Source organism: Carassius gibelio, chromosome B22 (assembly GCF_023724105.1).
Source record: "Carassius gibelio isolate Cgi1373 ecotype wild population from Czech Republic chromosome B22, carGib1.2-hapl.c, whole genome shotgun sequence".
Lineage (NCBI taxonomy): Eukaryota > Metazoa > Chordata > Actinopteri > Cypriniformes > Cyprinidae > Carassius > Carassius gibelio.
The window spans coordinates 52,777,291-52,792,336 of NC_068417.1; the positions used below are offsets into that span (position 1 = coordinate 52,777,291).

Here is a 15,046-nt window from a genome sequence, read left to right on the forward strand (position 1 = left end):
AAGAGGTGAGAAGTTGTCTGCGTGACCCGAGTGATGCAAGGTAGTCTGCATAATACAAGAATCCGCACATGCATACTGGCGTAACAAGACCGAGAAGGTCCTTTAACACAAAAGCTAAATCTCTTTGTTAATTCGACAACACAATCGCGGCCAGTGCAAAGGTGCAAGCCTAGAGGAGGGACGGCCTCTTTGCATCAAGCCGGTCATTCGCAGCTATGCTCGTCATTCTTGAAAGGCCAGGGGAATTAGCTCAAATGGTAGAGCGCTCGCTTAGCATGCGAGAGGTAGCGGGATCGATGCCCGCATTCTCCAAGTTGGCTCATGCCCTTTTACTCACACATCCCTAAATCAGTGGTTTTCAATCCTGTCCTGGAGGCATCCCTGCCCTGCACATTTTGCATTTCCCCTCATCTAACACACCAGTTTCAAATCATCAGCTCATTAATAGAGACTGCAAGACCTGATTTGGGTGTGTCTAGCACTGACGCAATGCTGCGACACTCCCACGTTAGCTTTTTTTGGGTCTCACAGCTGCCAAAAAGTATTTCAGACATGGTCCTGTGCAAATTGGTTGCAAAACATTGCCATTTTACACACAGTTCCCTAAAGCAGTGGTTTTCAAACCTGTCCTGGAGGCACCCCTGCCCTACACATTTTGAATGTTTCCCTCATCTATCACACCTGTTTCAAATCATCAACTCATTGATAGAGACCGCAAGACCTTATTTGGGTGTGTCTAATAAGGCAGACAATCAAACTGTGCAGGGCAGGGGTGCCTCCAGGACAGGTTTGAGAACCACTGCCCTAAAGAGACCGACTGGGCATTGATGCAATGCTGCCACAGTCTCTACGTTAGTTAATTTTTTTGGACTCAAAGCTGCCAAAAAGTATTTCAGACATGGTCCTGCGCAAATTGGTTGCAAAAAGTGGTCCCACCGCGATTTGAACTCGGATCACTGGATTCAGAGTGCTAACCATTACACCATGAAACCTTACCTGGAGCAGCCGTTGCTCACAGGGCCACAAAGACTGTCACCAGTGCCAAACTAGTGCTGTTTTTTTCTTTTCCTGCGGCAAGAAACCACACAGGTTCCACCGAGATTCGAACTCAGATCGCTGGATTCAAAGCCCAGAGTGCTGACCATTACACCATGGAACCGAAACTGCTTGTTTGGTGGCCAACTGGGAAACAGATAGCTCCGTGGCAGTGGGGAAGCAGTTATACAGAGAAGTTTGAACCCAGTGATTTTTGGTCACTGGCCCGCCTCAAAAAGAGGAAATGAGTGGGAGATTTTGCCGAAACCCGGGATCGAACCAGGGACCTTTAGATCTTCAGTCTAATGCTCTCCCAACTGAGCTATTTCGGCCACAACAAGCTCCTGCTTAGCAAGCAGGGATTTCAGTGAGATCACCCTACTCTTTGTCACAGGAGAAGAGCAGAGCAGAGATGAGCCCCCAGACAATAAAAACAGCTGGCCAGTACGGGGATCGAACCCGCGACCTTGGCGTTATTAGCACCACGCTCTAACCAGCTGAGCTAACCGGCCTCCCTTCGCCATCTGTCTCTACCCGATTGAATAAAACACTGCCTCAATGTTAGTGAACGCAACGAGACAACAAAGCTTCACGTTTTATCCCGACCAAGGGCTCGTCCGGGATTTGAACCCGGGACCTCTCGCACCCAAAGCAAGAATCATACCCCTAGACCAACGAGCCTTCCTGTGCTGGGCCGAGAAAAAAGAGCTACTGCAGCATCAATAAAAGAAGGAACATGAACTAACGTGGAAGCAATCAAAGACCTCGAGACAGTGTTAAAGGCTAACGAACGCAAGTTGGCCTCTTAACTGACCTAAAAATGTGGCTGTGTCTAACATGTAGAGGGATGTTAGGGAGGACAGCTGAAACTGTCAGATGTCACTTAGACCAGCGGTTCTCAATTCCAGTCCTCGAGCCCCCTGCTCTTCACATTTTGTATGTTTCTCGTATAGCTTCAGACATTTGTTCCATTCAAACGTAAGTGCCCTGAGAAGTGGACATCACATGACATCCCTCCGTGATTCAAGTTCAAAGCGTATGTGTACGTTCAGTTCAAAGTGACTAACACAGAGGTGTACAGAGGTATATGATGTCACACTTGTCCATGTGTGAAGACGTTGCGCAGCGCAAATCCGTGAACCAATGTTCCAAAGTGAAGTAAACTTCGACGGATTTCCCCTGCTCAGGGAGTGGGGAGCAATGAACACTGTGTAGGGACCATGTCAATCGCAAGGAGCTCACTTCTAATGAGCTGATTATCCGAATCAGGTGTGCTAACAAAGAGAGACATGCAAAATATGCAGACCTTTGGGGAGCGAGGACTGGAATGGAGAACCGCTTCCTTATTCTTTAAGTCAGTGTGAGAAAAAAGAGGTGAGAAGTTGTCTGCGTGACCCGAGTGATGCAAGGTAGTCTGCATAATACAAGAATCCGCACATGCATACTGGCGTAACAAGACCGAGAAGGTCCTTTAACACAAAAGCTAAATCTCTTTGTTAATTCGACAACACAATCGCGGCCAGTGCAAAGGTGCAAGCCTAGAGGAGGGACGGCCTCTTTGCATCAAGCCGGTCATTCGCAGCTATGCTCGTCATTCTTGAAAGGCCAGGGGAATTAGCTCAAATGGTAGAGCGCTCGCTTAGCATGCGAGAGGTAGCGGGATCGATGCCCGCATTCTCCAAGTTGGCTCATGCCCTTTTACTCACACATCCCTAAATCAGTGGTTTTCAATCCTGTCCTGGAGGCATCCCTGCCCTGCACATTTTGCATTTCCCCTCATCTAACACACCAGTTTCAAATCATCAGCTCATTAATAGAGACTGCAAGACCTGATTTGGGTGTGTCTAGCACTGACGCAATGCTGCGACACTCCCACGTTAGCTTTTTTTGGGTCTCACAGCTGCCAAAAAGTATTTCAGACATGGTCCTGTGCAAATTGGTTGCAAAACATTGCCATTTTACACACAGTTCCCTAAAGCAGTGGTTTTCAAACCTGTCCTGGAGGCACCCCTGCCCTACACATTTTGAATGTTTCCCTCATCTATCACACCTGTTTCAAATCATCAACTCATTGATAGAGACCGCAAGACCTTATTTGGGTGTGTCTAATAAGGCAGACAATCAAACTGTGCAGGGCAGGGGTGCCTCCAGGACAGGTTTGAGAACCACTGCCCTAAAGAGACCGACTGGGCATTGATGCAATGCTGCCACAGTCTCTACGTTAGTTAATTTTTTTGGACTCAAAGCTGCCAAAAAGTATTTCAGACATGGTCCTGCGCAAATTGGTTGCAAAAAGTGGTCCCACCGCGATTTGAACTCGGATCACTGGATTCAGAGTGCTAACCATTACACCATGAAACCTTACCTGGAGCAGCCGTTGCTCACAGGGCCACAAAGACTGTCACCAGTGCCAAACTAGTGCTGTTTTTTTCTTTTCCTGCGGCAAGAAACCACACAGGTTCCACCGAGATTCGAACTCAGATCGCTGGATTCAAAGCCCAGAGTGCTGACCATTACACCATGGAACCGAAACTGCTTGTTTGGTGGCCAACTGGGAAACAGATAGCTCCGTGGCAGTGGGGAAGCAGTAATACAGAGAAGTTGGAACCCAGTGATTTTTGGTCACTGGCCCGCCTCAAAAAGAGGAAATGAGTGGGAGATTTTGCCGAAACCCGGGATCGAACCAGGGACCTTTAGATCTTCAGTCTAACGCTCTCCCAACTGAACTATTTCGGCCACAACAAGCTCCTGCTTAGCAAGCAGGGATTTCAGTGAGATCACCCTACTCTTTGTCACAGGAGAAGAGCAGAGCAGAGATGAGCCCCCAGACAATAAAAACAGCTGGCCAGTACGGGGATCGAACCCGCGACCTTGGCGTTATTAGCACCACGCTCTAACCAGCTGAGCTAACCGGCCTCCCTTCGCCATCTGTCTCTACCCGATTGAATAAAACACTGCCTCAATGTTAGTGAACGCAACGAGACAACAAAGCTTCACGTTTTATCCCGACCAAGGGCTCTTCCGGGATTTGAACCCGGGACCTCTCGCACCCAAAGGGAGAATCATACCCCTAGACCAACGAGCCTTCCTGTGCTGGGCCGAGAAAAAAGAGCTACTCCAGCATCAATAAAAGAAGGAACATGAACTAACGTGGAAGCAATCAAAGACCTCGAGACAGTGTTAAAGGCTAACGAACGCAAGTTGGCCTCTTAACTGACCTAAAAATGTGGCTGTGTCTAACATGTAGAGGGATGTTAGGGAGGACAGCTGAAACTGTCAGATGTCACTTAGACCAGCGGTTCTCAATTCCAGTCCTCGAGCCCCCTGCTCTTCACATTTTGTATGTTTCTCGTATAGCTTCAGACATTTGTTCCATTCAAACGTAAGTGCCCTGAGAAGTGGACATCACATGACATCCCTCCGTGATTCAAGTTCAAAGCGTATGTGTACGTTCAGTTCAAAGTGACTAACACAGAGGTGTACAGAGGTATACAGAGGTATATGATGTCACACTTGTCCATGTGTGAAGACGTTGCGCAGCGCAAATCCGTGAACCAATGTTCCAAAGTGAAGTAAACTTCGACGGATTTCCCCTGCTCAGGGAGTGGGGAGCAATGAACACTGTGTAGGGACCATGTCAATCGCAAGGAGCTCACTTCTAATGAGCTGATTATCCGAATCAGGTGTGCTAACAAAGAGAGACATGCAAAATATGCAGACCTTTGGGGAGCGAGGACTGGAATGGAGAACCGCTTCCTTATTCTTTAAGTCAGTGTGAGAAAAAAGAGGTGAGAAGTTGTCTGCGTGACCCGAGTGATGCAAGGTAGTCTGCATAATACAAGAATCCGCACATGCATACTGGCGTAACAAGACCGAGAAGGTCCTTTAACACAAAAGCTAAATCTCTTTGTTAATTCGACAACACAATCGCGGCCAGTGCAAAGGTGCAAGCCTAGAGGAGGGACGGCCTCTTTGCATCAAGCCGGTCATTCGCAGCTATGCTCGTCATTCTTGAAAGGCCAGGGGAATTAGCTCAAATGGTAGAGTGCTCGCTTAGCATGCGAGAGGTAGCGGGATCGATGCCCGCATTCTCCAAGTTGGCTCATGCCCTTTTACTCACACATCCCTAAATCAGTGGTTTTCAATCCTGTCCTGGAGGCATCCCTGCCCTGCACATTTTGCATTTCCCCTCATCTAACACACCAGTTTCAAATCATCAGCTCATTAATAGAGACTGCAAGACCTGATTTGGGTGTGTCTAGCACTGACGCAATGCTGCGACACTCCCACGTTAGCTTTTTTTGGGTCTCACAGCTGCCAAAAAGTATTTCAGACATGGTCCTGTGCAAATTGGTTGCAAAACATTGCCATTTTACACACAGTTCCCTAAAGCAGTGGTTTTCAAACCTGTCCTGGAGGCACCCCTGCCCTACACATTTTGAATGTTTCCCTCATCTATCACACCTGTTTCAAATCATCAACTCATTGATAGAGACCGCAAGACCTTATTTGGGTGTGTCTAATAAGGCAGACAATCAAACTGTGCAGGGCAGGGGTGCCTCCAGGACAGGTTTGAGAACCACTGCCCTAAAGAGACCGACTGGGCATTGATGCAATGCTGCCACAGTCTCTACGTTAGTTAATTTTTTTGGACTCAAAGCTGCCAAAAAGTATTTCAGACATGGTCCTGCGCAAATTGGTTGCAAAAAGTGGTCCCACCGCGATTTGAACTCGGATCACTGGATTCAGAGTGCTAACCATTACACCATGAAACCTTACCTGGAGCAGCCGTTGCTCACAGGGCCACAAAGACTGTCACCAGTGCCAAACTAGTGCTGTTTTTTTCTTTTCCTGCGGCAAGAAACCACACAGGTTCCACCGAGATTCGAACTCAGATCGCTGGATTCAAAGCCCAGAGTGCTGACCATTACACCATGGAACCGAAACTGCTTGTTTGGTGGCCAACTGGGAAACAGATAGCTCCGTGGCAGTGGGGAAGCAGTTATACAGAGAAGTTTGAACCCAGTGATTTTTGGTCACTGGCCCGCCTCAAAAAGAGGAAATGAGTGGGAGATTTTGCCGAAACCCGGGATCGAACCAGGGACCTTTAGATCTTCAGTCTAATGCTCTCCCAACTGAGCTATTTCGGCCACAACAAGCTCCTGCTTAGCAAGCAGGGATTTCAGTGAGATCACCCTACTCTTTGTCACAGGAGAAGAGCAGAGCAGAGATGAGCCCCCAGACAATAAAAACAGCTGGCCAGTACGGGGATCGAACCCGCGACCTTGGCGTTATTAGCACCACGCTCTAACCAGCTGAGCTAACCGGCCTCCCTTCGCCATCTGTCTCTACCCGATTGAATAAAACACTGCCTCAATGTTAGTGAACGCAACGAGACAACAAAGCTTCACGTTTTATCCCGACCAAGGGCTCGTCCGGGATTTGAACCCGGGACCTCTCGCACCCAAAGCGAGAATCATACCCCTAGACCAACGAGCCTTCCTGTGCTGGGCCGAGAAAAAAGAGCTACTGCAGCATCAATAAAAGAAGGAACATGAACTAACGTGGAAGCAATCAAAGACCTCGAGACAGTGTTAAAGGCTAACGAACGCAAGTTGGCCTCTTAACTGACCTAAAAATGTGGCTGTGTCTAACATGTAGAGGGATGTTAGGGAGGACAGCTGAAACTGTCAGATGTCACTTAGACCAGCGGTTCTCAATTCCAGTCCTCGAGCCCCCTGCTCTTCACATTTTGTATGTTTCTCGTATAGCTTCAGACATTTGTTCCATTCAAACGTAAGTGCCCTGAGAAGTGGACATCACATGACATCCCTCCGTGATTCAAGTTCAAAGCGTATGTGTACGTTCAGTTCAAAGTGACTAACACAGAGGTGTACAGAGGTATATGATGTCACACTTGTCCATGTGTGAAGACGTTGCGCAGCGCAAATCCGTGAACCAATGTTCCAAAGTGAAGTAAACTTCGACGGATTTCCCCTGCTCAGGGAGTGGGGAGCAATGAACACTGTGTAGGGACCATGTCAATCGCAAGGAGCTCACTTCTAATGAGCTGATTATCCGAATCAGGTGTGCTAACAAAGAGAGACATGCAAAATATGCAGACCTTTGGGGAGCGAGGACTGGAATGGAGAACCGCTTCCTTATTCTTTAAGTCAGTGTGAGAAAAAAGAGGTGAGAAGTTGTCTGCGTGACCCGAGTGATGCAAGGTAGTCTGCATAATACAAGAATCCGCACATGCATACTGGCGTAACAAGACCGAGAAGGTCCTTTAACACAAAAGCTAAATCTCTTTGTTAATTCGACAACACAATCGCGGCCAGTGCAAAGGTGCAAGCCTAGAGGAGGGACGGCCTCTTTGCATCAAGCCGGTCATTCGCAGCTATGCTCGTCATTCTTGAAAGGCCAGGGGAATTAGCTCAAATGGTAGAGCGCTCGCTTAGCATGCGAGAGGTAGCGGGATCGATGCCCGCATTCTCCAAGTTGGCTCATGCCCTTTTACTCACACATCCCTAAATCAGTGGTTTTCAATCCTGTCCTGGAGGCATCCCTGCCCTGCACATTTTGCATTTCCCCTCATCTAACACACCAGTTTCAAATCATCAGCTCATTAATAGAGACTGCAAGACCTGATTTGGGTGTGTCTAGCACTGACGCAATGCTGCGACACTCCCACGTTAGCTTTTTTTGGGTCTCACAGCTGCCAAAAAGTATTTCAGACATGGTCCTGTGCAAATTGGTTGCAAAACATTGCCATTTTACACACAGTTCCCTAAAGCAGTGGTTTTCAAACCTGTCCTGGAGGCACCCCTGCCCTACACATTTTGAATGTTTCCCTCATCTATCACACCTGTTTCAAATCATCAACTCATTGATAGAGACCGCAAGACCTTATTTGGGTGTGTCTAATAAGGCAGACAATCAAACTGTGCAGGGCAGGGGTGCCTCCAGGACAGGTTTGAGAACCACTGCCCTAAAGAGACCGACTGGGCATTGATGCAATGCTGCCACAGTCTCTACGTTAGTTAATTTTTTTGGACTCAAAGCTGCCAAAAAGTATTTCAGACATGGTCCTGCGCAAATTGGTTGCAAAAAGTGGTCCCACCGCGATTTGAACTCGGATCACTGGATTCAGAGTGCTAACCATTACACCATGAAACCTTACCTGGAGCAGCCGTTGCTCACAGGGCCACAAAGACTGTCACCAGTGCCAAACTAGTGCTGTTTTTTTCTTTTCCTGCGGCAAGAAACCACACAGGTTCCACCGAGATTCGAACTCAGATCGCTGGATTCAAAGCCCAGAGTGCTGACCATTACACCATGGAACCGAAACTGCTTGTTTGGTGGCCAACTGGGAAACAGATAGCTCCGTGGCAGTGGGGAAGCAGTAATACAGAGAAGTTGGAACCCAGTGATTTTTGGTCACTGGCCCGCCTCAAAAAGAGGAAATGAGTGGGAGATTTTGCCGAAACCCGGGATCGAACCAGGGACCTTTAGATCTTCAGTCTAACGCTCTCCCAACTGAACTATTTCGGCCACAACAAGCTCCTGCTTAGCAAGCAGGGATTTCAGTGAGATCACCCTACTCTTTGTCACAGGAGAAGAGCAGAGCAGAGATGAGCCCCCAGACAATAAAAACAGCTGGCCAGTACGGGGATCGAACCCGCGACCTTGGCGTTATTAGCACCACGCTCTAACCAGCTGAGCTAACCGGCCTCCCTTCGCCATCTGTCTCTACCCGATTGAATAAAACACTGCCTCAATGTTAGTGAACGCAACGAGACAACAAAGCTTCACGTTTTATCCCGACCAAGGGCTCTTCCGGGATTTGAACCCGGGACCTCTCGCACCCAAAGGGAGAATCATACCCCTAGACCAACGAGCCTTCCTGTGCTGGGCCGAGAAAAAAGAGCTACTCCAGCATCAATAAAAGAAGGAACATGAACTAACGTGGAAGCAATCAAAGACCTCGAGACAGTGTTAAAGGCTAACGAACGCAAGTTGGCCTCTTAACTGACCTAAAAATGTGGCTGTGTCTAACATGTAGAGGGATGTTAGGGAGGACAGCTGAAACTGTCAGATGTCACTTAGACCAGCGGTTCTCAATTCCAGTCCTCGAGCCCCCTGCTCTTCACATTTTGTATGTTTCTCGTATAGCTTCAGACATTTGTTCCATTCAAACGTAAGTGCCCTGAGAAGTGGACATCACATGACATCCCTCCGTGATTCAAGTTCAAAGCGTATGTGTACGTTCAGTTCAAAGTGACTAACACAGAGGTGTACAGAGGTATACAGAGGTATATGATGTCACACTTGTCCATGTGTGAAGACGTTGCGCAGCGCAAATCCGTGAACCAATGTTCCAAAGTGAAGTAAACTTCGACGGATTTCCCCTGCTCAGGGAGTGGGGAGCAATGAACACTGTGTAGGGACCATGTCAATCGCAAGGAGCTCACTTCTAATGAGCTGATTATCCGAATCAGGTGTGCTAACAAAGAGAGACATGCAAAATATGCAGACCTTTGGGGAGCGAGGACTGGAATGGAGAACCGCTTCCTTATTCTTTAAGTCAGTGTGAGAAAAAAGAGGTGAGAAGTTGTCTGCGTGACCCGAGTGATGCAAGGTAGTCTGCATAATACAAGAATCCGCACATGCATACTGGCGTAACAAGACCGAGAAGGTCCTTTAACACAAAAGCTAAATCTCTTTGTTAATTCGACAACACAATCGCGGCCAGTGCAAAGGTGCAAGCCTAGAGGAGGGACGGCCTCTTTGCATCAAGCCGGTCATTCGCAGCTATGCTCGTCATTCTTGAAAGGCTAGGGGAATTAGCTCAAATGGTAGAGCGCTCGCTTAGCATGCGAGAGGTAGCGGGATCGATGCCCGCATTCTCCAAGTTGGCTCATGCCCTTTTACTCACACATCCCTAAATCAGTGGTTTTCAATCCTGTCCTGGAGGCATCCCTGCCCTGCACATTTTGCATTTCCCCTCATCTAACACACCTGTTTCAAATCATCAACTCATTGATAGAGACCGCAAGACCTTATTTGGGTGTGTCTAATAAGGCAGACAATCAAACTGTGCAAGGCAGGGGTGCCTCCAGGACAGGTTTGAGAACCACTGCCCTAAAGAGACCGACTGGGCATCGATGCAATGCTGCCACAGTCTCTACGTTAGTTAATTTTTTTGGACTCAAAGCTGCCAAAAAGTATTTCAGACATGGTCCTGCGCAAATTGGTTGCAAAAAGTGGTCCCACCGCGATTTGAACTCGGATCACTGGATTCAGAGTGCTAACCATTACACCATGAAACCTTACCTGGAGCAGCCGTTGCTCACAGGGCCACAAAGACTGTCACCAGTGCCAAACTAGTGCTGTTTTTTTCTTTTCCTGCGGCAAGAAACCACACAGGTTCCACCGAGATTCGAACTCAGATCGCTGGATTCAAAGCCCAGAGTGCTGACCATTACACCATGGAACCGAAACTGCTTGTTTGGTGGCCAACTGGGAAACAGATAGCTCCGTGGCAGTGGGGAAGCAGTTATACAGAGAAGTTGGAACCCAGTGATTTTTGGTCACTGGCCCGCCTCAAAAAGAGGAAATGAGTGGGAGATTTTGCCGAAACCCAGAATCGAACCAGGGACCTTTAGATCTTCAGTCTAACGCTCTCCCAACTGAGCTATTTCGGCCACAACAAGCTCCTGCTTAGCAAGCAGGGATTTCAGTGAGATCACCCTACTCTTTGTCACAGGAGAAGAGCAGAGCAGAGATGAGCCCCCAGACAATAAAAACAGCTGGCCAGTACGGGGATCGAACCCGCGACCTTGGCGTTATTAGCACCACGCTCTAACCAGCTTAGCTAACCGGCCTCCCTTCGCCATCTGTCTCTACCCGATTGAATAAAACACTGCCTCAATGTTAGTGAACGCAACGAGACAACAAAGCTTCGCGTTTTATCCCGACCAAGGGCTCGTCCGGGATTTGAACCCGGGACCTCTCGCACCCAAAGCGAGAATCATACCCCTAGACCAACGAGCCTTCCTGTGCTGGGCCGAGAAAAAAGAGCTACTGCAGCATCAATAAAAGAAGGAACATGAACTAACGTGGAAGCAATCAAAGACCTCGAGACAGTGTTAAAGGCTAACGAACGCAAGTTGGCCTCTTAACTGACCTAAAAATGTGGCTGTGTCTAACATGTAGAGGGATGTTAAGGAGGACAGCTGAAACTGTCAGATGTCACTTAGACCAGCGGTTCTCAATTCCAGTCCTCGAGCCCCCTGCTCTTCACATTTTGTATGTTTCTCGTATAGCTTCAGACATTTGTTCCATTCAAACGTAAGTGCCCTGAGAAGTGGACATCACATGACATCCCTCCGTGATTCAAGTTCAAAGCGTATGTGTACGTTCAGTTCAAAGTGACTAACACAGAGGTGTACAGAGGTATACAGAGGTATATGATGTCACACTTGTCCATGTGTGAAGACGTTGCGCAGCGCAAATCCGTGAACCAATGTTCCAAAGTGAAGTAAACTTCGACGGATTTCCCCTGCTCAGGGAGTGGGGAGCAATGAACACTGTGTAGGGACCATGTCAATCGCAAGGAGCTCACTTCTAATGAGCTGATTATCCGAATCAGGTGTGCTAACAAAGAGAGACATGCAAAATATGCAGACCTTTGGGGAGCGAGGACTGGAATGGAGAACCGCTTCCTTATTCTTTAAGTCAGTGTGAGAAAAAAGAGGTGAGAAGTTGTCTGCGTGACCCGAGTGATGCAAGGTAGTCTGCATAATACAAGAATCCGCACATGCATACTGGCGTAACAAGACCGAGAAGGTCCTTTAACACAAAAGCTAAATCTCTTTGTTAATTCGACAACACAATCGCGGCCAGTGCAAAGGTGCAAGCCTAGAGGAGGGACGGCCTCTTTGCATCAAGCCGGTCATTCGCAGCTATGCTCGTCATTCTTGAAAGGCCAGGGGAATTAGCTCAAATGGTAGAGCGCTCGCTTAGCATGCGAGAGGTAGCGGGATCGATGCCCGCATTCTCCAAGTTGTCTCATTCCCTTTTACTCACACATCCCTAAATCAGTGGTTTTCAATCCTGTCCTGGAGGCATCCCTGCCCTGCACATTTTGCATTTCCCCTCATCTAACACACCAGTTTCAAATCATCAGCTCATTAATAGAGACTGCAAGACCTGATTTGGGTGTGTCTAGCACTGACGCAATGCTGCGACACTCCCACATTAGCTTTTTTTGGGTCTCACAGCTGCCAAAAAGTATTTCAGACATGGTCCTGTGCAAATTGGTTGCAAAACATTGCCATTTTACACACAGTTCCCTAAAGCAGTGGTTTTCAAACCTGTCCTGGAGGCACCCCTGCCCTACACATTTTGAATGTTTCCCTCATCTATCACACCTGTTTCAAATCATCAACTCATTGATAGAGACCGCAAGACCTTATTTGGGTGTGTCTAATAAGGCAGACAATCAAACTGTGCAAGGCAGGGGTGCCTCCAGGACAGGTTTGAGAACCACTGCCCTAAAGAGACCGACTGGGCATCGATGCAATGCTGCCACAGTCTCTACGTTAGTTAATTTTTTTGGACTCAAAGCTGCCAAAAAGTATTTCAGACATGGTCCTGCGCAAATTGGTTGCAAAAAGTGGTCCCACCGCGATTTGAACTCGGATCACTGGATTCAGAGTGCTAACCATTACACCATGAAACCTTACCTGGAGCAGCCGTTGCTCACAGGGCCACAAAGACTGTCACCAGTGCCAAACTAGTGCTGTTTTTTTCTTTTCCTGCGGCAAGAAACCACACAGGTTCCACCGAGATTCGAACTCAGATCGCTGGATTCAAAGCCCAGAGTGCTGACCATTACACCATGGAACCGAAACTGCTTGTTTGGTGGCCAACTGGGAAACAGATAGCTCCGTGGCAGTGGGGAAGCAGTTATACAGAGAAGTTGGAACCCAGTGATTTTTGGTCACTGGCCCGCCTCAAAAAGAGGAAATGAGTGGGAGATTTTGCCGAAACCCGGAATCGAACCAGGGACCTTTAGATCTTCAGTCTAACGTTCTCCCAACTGAGCTATTTCGGCCACAACAAGCTCCTGCTTAGCAAGCAGGGATTTCAGTGAGATCACCCTACTCTTTGTCACAGGAGAAGAGCAGAGCAGAGATGAGCCCCCAGACAATAAAAACAGCTGGCCAGTACGGGGATCGAACCCGCGACCTTGGCGTTATTAGCACCACGCTCTAACCAGCTGAGCTAACCGGCCTCCATTCGCCATCTGTCTCTACCCGATTGAATAAAACACTGCCTCAATGTTAGTGAACGCAACGAGACAACAAAGCTTCGCGTTTTATCCCGACCAAGGGCTCGTCCGGGATTTGAACCCGGGACCTCTCGCACCCAAAGCGAGAATCATACCCCTAGACCAACGAGCCTTCCTGTGCTGGGCCGAGAAAAAAGAGCTACTGCAGCATCAATAAAAGAAGGAACATGAACTAACGTGGAAGCAATCAAAGACCTCGAGACAGTGTTAAAGGCTAACGAACGCAAGTTGGCCTCTTAACTGACCTAAAAATGTGGCTGTGTCTAACATGTAGAGGGATGTTAAGGAGGACAGCTGAAACTGTCAGATGTCACTTAGACCAGCGGTTCTCAATTCCAGTCCTCGAGCCCCCTGCTCTTCACATTTTGTATGTTTCTCGTATAGCTTCAGACATTTGTTCCATTCAAACGTAAGTGCCCTGAGAAGTGGACATCACATGACATCCCTCCGTGATTCAAGTTCAAAGCGTATGTGTACGTTCAGTTCAAAGTGACTAACACAGAGGTGTACAGAGGTATACAGAGGTATATGATGTCACACTTGTCCATGTGTGAAGACGTTGCGCAGCGCAAATCCGTGAACCAATGTTCCAAAGTGAAGTAAACTTCGACGGATTTCCCCTGCTCAGGGAGTGGGGAGCAATGAACACTGTGTAGGGACCATGTCAATCGCAAGGAGCTCACTTCTAATGAGCTGATTATCCGAATCAGGTGTGCTAACAAAGAGAGACATGCAAAATATGCAGACCTTTGGGGAGCGAGGACTGGAATGGAGAACCGCTTCCTTATTCTTTAAGTCAGTGTGAGAAAAAAGAGGTGAGAAGTTGTCTGCGTGACCCGAGTGATGCAAGGTAGTCTGCATAATACAAGAATCCGCACATGCATACTGGCGTAACAAGACCGAGAAGGTCCTTTAACACAAAAGCTAAATCTCTTTGTTAATTCGACAACACAATCGCGGCCAGTGCAAAGGTGCAAGCCTAGAGGAGGGACGGCCTCTTTGCATCAAGCCGGTCATTCGCAGCTATGCTCGTCATTCTTGAAAGGCCAGGGGAATTTGCTCAAATGGTAGAGTGCTCGCTTAGCATGCGAGAGGTAGCGGGATCGATGCCCGCATTCTCCAAGTTGTCTCATTCCCTTTTACTCACACATCCCTAAATCAGTGGTTTTCAATCCTGTCCTGGAGGCATCCCTGCCCTGCACATTTTGCATTTCCCCTCATCTAACACACCAGTTTCAAATCATCAGCTCATTAATAGAGACTGCAAGACCTGATTTGGGTGTGTCTAGCACTGACGCAATGCTGCGACACTCCCACGTTAGCTTTTTTTGGGTCTCACAGCTGCCAAAAAGTATTTCAGACATGGTCCTGTGCAAATTGGTTGCAAAACATTGCCATTTTACACACAGTTCCCTAAAGCAGTGGTTTTCAAACCTGTCCTGGAGGCACCCCTGCCCTACACATTTTGAATGTTTCCCTCATCTATCACACCTGTTTCAAATCATCAACTCATTGATAGAGACCGCAAGACCTTATTTGGGTGTGTCTAATAAGGCAGACAATCAAACTGTGCAGGGCAGGGGTGCCTCCAGGACAGGTTTGAGAACCACTGCCCTAAAGAGACCGACTGGGCATCGATGCAATGCTGCCACA

General features: G+C 48.1%; 28 non-coding genes across 28 annotated transcripts; 6 read left to right on the forward strand and 22 right to left on the reverse strand.

Annotated features, from left to right (window-relative positions):
- Positions 1-239: 239 nt before the first annotated feature.
- Positions 240-312, forward strand: trnaa-agc (transfer RNA alanine (anticodon AGC)). The gene has a single exon. It is a non-coding gene; the product is annotated as a tRNA-Ala (tRNA).
- A 775-nt stretch (positions 313-1,087) lies between these two features.
- On the reverse strand, positions 1,088-1,159 carry trnaq-uug (transfer RNA glutamine (anticodon UUG)). The gene has a single exon. It is a non-coding gene; the product is annotated as a tRNA-Gln (tRNA).
- Positions 1,160-1,294: 135 nt separating this feature from the next.
- trnaf-gaa (transfer RNA phenylalanine (anticodon GAA)) lies at positions 1,295-1,367 on the reverse strand. The gene has a single exon. It is a non-coding gene; the product is annotated as a tRNA-Phe (tRNA).
- Positions 1,368-1,473: 106 nt separating this feature from the next.
- Positions 1,474-1,547, reverse strand: trnai-aau (transfer RNA isoleucine (anticodon AAU)). The gene has a single exon. It is a non-coding gene; the product is annotated as a tRNA-Ile (tRNA).
- A 97-nt stretch (positions 1,548-1,644) lies between these two features.
- trnap-ugg (transfer RNA proline (anticodon UGG)) lies at positions 1,645-1,716 on the reverse strand. Its single transcript has one exon. It is a non-coding gene; the product is annotated as a tRNA-Pro (tRNA).
- A 927-nt stretch (positions 1,717-2,643) lies between these two features.
- Positions 2,644-2,716, forward strand: trnaa-agc (transfer RNA alanine (anticodon AGC)). The gene has a single exon. It is a non-coding gene; the product is annotated as a tRNA-Ala (tRNA).
- A 775-nt stretch (positions 2,717-3,491) lies between these two features.
- trnaq-uug (transfer RNA glutamine (anticodon UUG)) lies at positions 3,492-3,563 on the reverse strand. The gene has a single exon. It is a non-coding gene; the product is annotated as a tRNA-Gln (tRNA).
- A 135-nt stretch (positions 3,564-3,698) lies between these two features.
- Positions 3,699-3,771, reverse strand: trnaf-gaa (transfer RNA phenylalanine (anticodon GAA)). Its single transcript has one exon. It is a non-coding gene; the product is annotated as a tRNA-Phe (tRNA).
- A 106-nt stretch (positions 3,772-3,877) lies between these two features.
- On the reverse strand, positions 3,878-3,951 carry trnai-aau (transfer RNA isoleucine (anticodon AAU)). The gene has a single exon. It is a non-coding gene; the product is annotated as a tRNA-Ile (tRNA).
- Positions 3,952-5,057: 1,106 nt separating this feature from the next.
- On the forward strand, positions 5,058-5,130 carry trnaa-agc (transfer RNA alanine (anticodon AGC)). Its single transcript has one exon. It is a non-coding gene; the product is annotated as a tRNA-Ala (tRNA).
- A 775-nt stretch (positions 5,131-5,905) lies between these two features.
- Positions 5,906-5,977, reverse strand: trnaq-uug (transfer RNA glutamine (anticodon UUG)). Its single transcript has one exon. It is a non-coding gene; the product is annotated as a tRNA-Gln (tRNA).
- A 135-nt stretch (positions 5,978-6,112) lies between these two features.
- trnaf-gaa (transfer RNA phenylalanine (anticodon GAA)) lies at positions 6,113-6,185 on the reverse strand. The gene has a single exon. It is a non-coding gene; the product is annotated as a tRNA-Phe (tRNA).
- Positions 6,186-6,291: 106 nt separating this feature from the next.
- trnai-aau (transfer RNA isoleucine (anticodon AAU)) lies at positions 6,292-6,365 on the reverse strand. Its single transcript has one exon. It is a non-coding gene; the product is annotated as a tRNA-Ile (tRNA).
- A 97-nt stretch (positions 6,366-6,462) lies between these two features.
- On the reverse strand, positions 6,463-6,534 carry trnap-ugg (transfer RNA proline (anticodon UGG)). The gene has a single exon. It is a non-coding gene; the product is annotated as a tRNA-Pro (tRNA).
- Positions 6,535-7,461: 927 nt separating this feature from the next.
- trnaa-agc (transfer RNA alanine (anticodon AGC)) lies at positions 7,462-7,534 on the forward strand. Its single transcript has one exon. It is a non-coding gene; the product is annotated as a tRNA-Ala (tRNA).
- Positions 7,535-8,309: 775 nt separating this feature from the next.
- Positions 8,310-8,381, reverse strand: trnaq-uug (transfer RNA glutamine (anticodon UUG)). Its single transcript has one exon. It is a non-coding gene; the product is annotated as a tRNA-Gln (tRNA).
- Positions 8,382-8,516: 135 nt separating this feature from the next.
- Positions 8,517-8,589, reverse strand: trnaf-gaa (transfer RNA phenylalanine (anticodon GAA)). Its single transcript has one exon. It is a non-coding gene; the product is annotated as a tRNA-Phe (tRNA).
- A 106-nt stretch (positions 8,590-8,695) lies between these two features.
- trnai-aau (transfer RNA isoleucine (anticodon AAU)) lies at positions 8,696-8,769 on the reverse strand. The gene has a single exon. It is a non-coding gene; the product is annotated as a tRNA-Ile (tRNA).
- A 1,106-nt stretch (positions 8,770-9,875) lies between these two features.
- trnaa-agc (transfer RNA alanine (anticodon AGC)) lies at positions 9,876-9,948 on the forward strand. The gene has a single exon. It is a non-coding gene; the product is annotated as a tRNA-Ala (tRNA).
- Positions 9,949-10,462: 514 nt separating this feature from the next.
- On the reverse strand, positions 10,463-10,534 carry trnaq-uug (transfer RNA glutamine (anticodon UUG)). Its single transcript has one exon. It is a non-coding gene; the product is annotated as a tRNA-Gln (tRNA).
- Positions 10,535-10,669: 135 nt separating this feature from the next.
- trnaf-gaa (transfer RNA phenylalanine (anticodon GAA)) lies at positions 10,670-10,742 on the reverse strand. Its single transcript has one exon. It is a non-coding gene; the product is annotated as a tRNA-Phe (tRNA).
- A 106-nt stretch (positions 10,743-10,848) lies between these two features.
- trnai-aau (transfer RNA isoleucine (anticodon AAU)) lies at positions 10,849-10,922 on the reverse strand. The gene has a single exon. It is a non-coding gene; the product is annotated as a tRNA-Ile (tRNA).
- A 97-nt stretch (positions 10,923-11,019) lies between these two features.
- On the reverse strand, positions 11,020-11,091 carry trnap-ugg (transfer RNA proline (anticodon UGG)). The gene has a single exon. It is a non-coding gene; the product is annotated as a tRNA-Pro (tRNA).
- A 937-nt stretch (positions 11,092-12,028) lies between these two features.
- On the forward strand, positions 12,029-12,101 carry trnaa-agc (transfer RNA alanine (anticodon AGC)). The gene has a single exon. It is a non-coding gene; the product is annotated as a tRNA-Ala (tRNA).
- Positions 12,102-12,876: 775 nt separating this feature from the next.
- trnaq-uug (transfer RNA glutamine (anticodon UUG)) lies at positions 12,877-12,948 on the reverse strand. The gene has a single exon. It is a non-coding gene; the product is annotated as a tRNA-Gln (tRNA).
- A 135-nt stretch (positions 12,949-13,083) lies between these two features.
- trnaf-gaa (transfer RNA phenylalanine (anticodon GAA)) lies at positions 13,084-13,156 on the reverse strand. Its single transcript has one exon. It is a non-coding gene; the product is annotated as a tRNA-Phe (tRNA).
- A 106-nt stretch (positions 13,157-13,262) lies between these two features.
- trnai-aau (transfer RNA isoleucine (anticodon AAU)) lies at positions 13,263-13,336 on the reverse strand. The gene has a single exon. It is a non-coding gene; the product is annotated as a tRNA-Ile (tRNA).
- Positions 13,337-13,433: 97 nt separating this feature from the next.
- On the reverse strand, positions 13,434-13,505 carry trnap-ugg (transfer RNA proline (anticodon UGG)). The gene has a single exon. It is a non-coding gene; the product is annotated as a tRNA-Pro (tRNA).
- Positions 13,506-15,046: the final 1,541 nt, after the last annotated feature.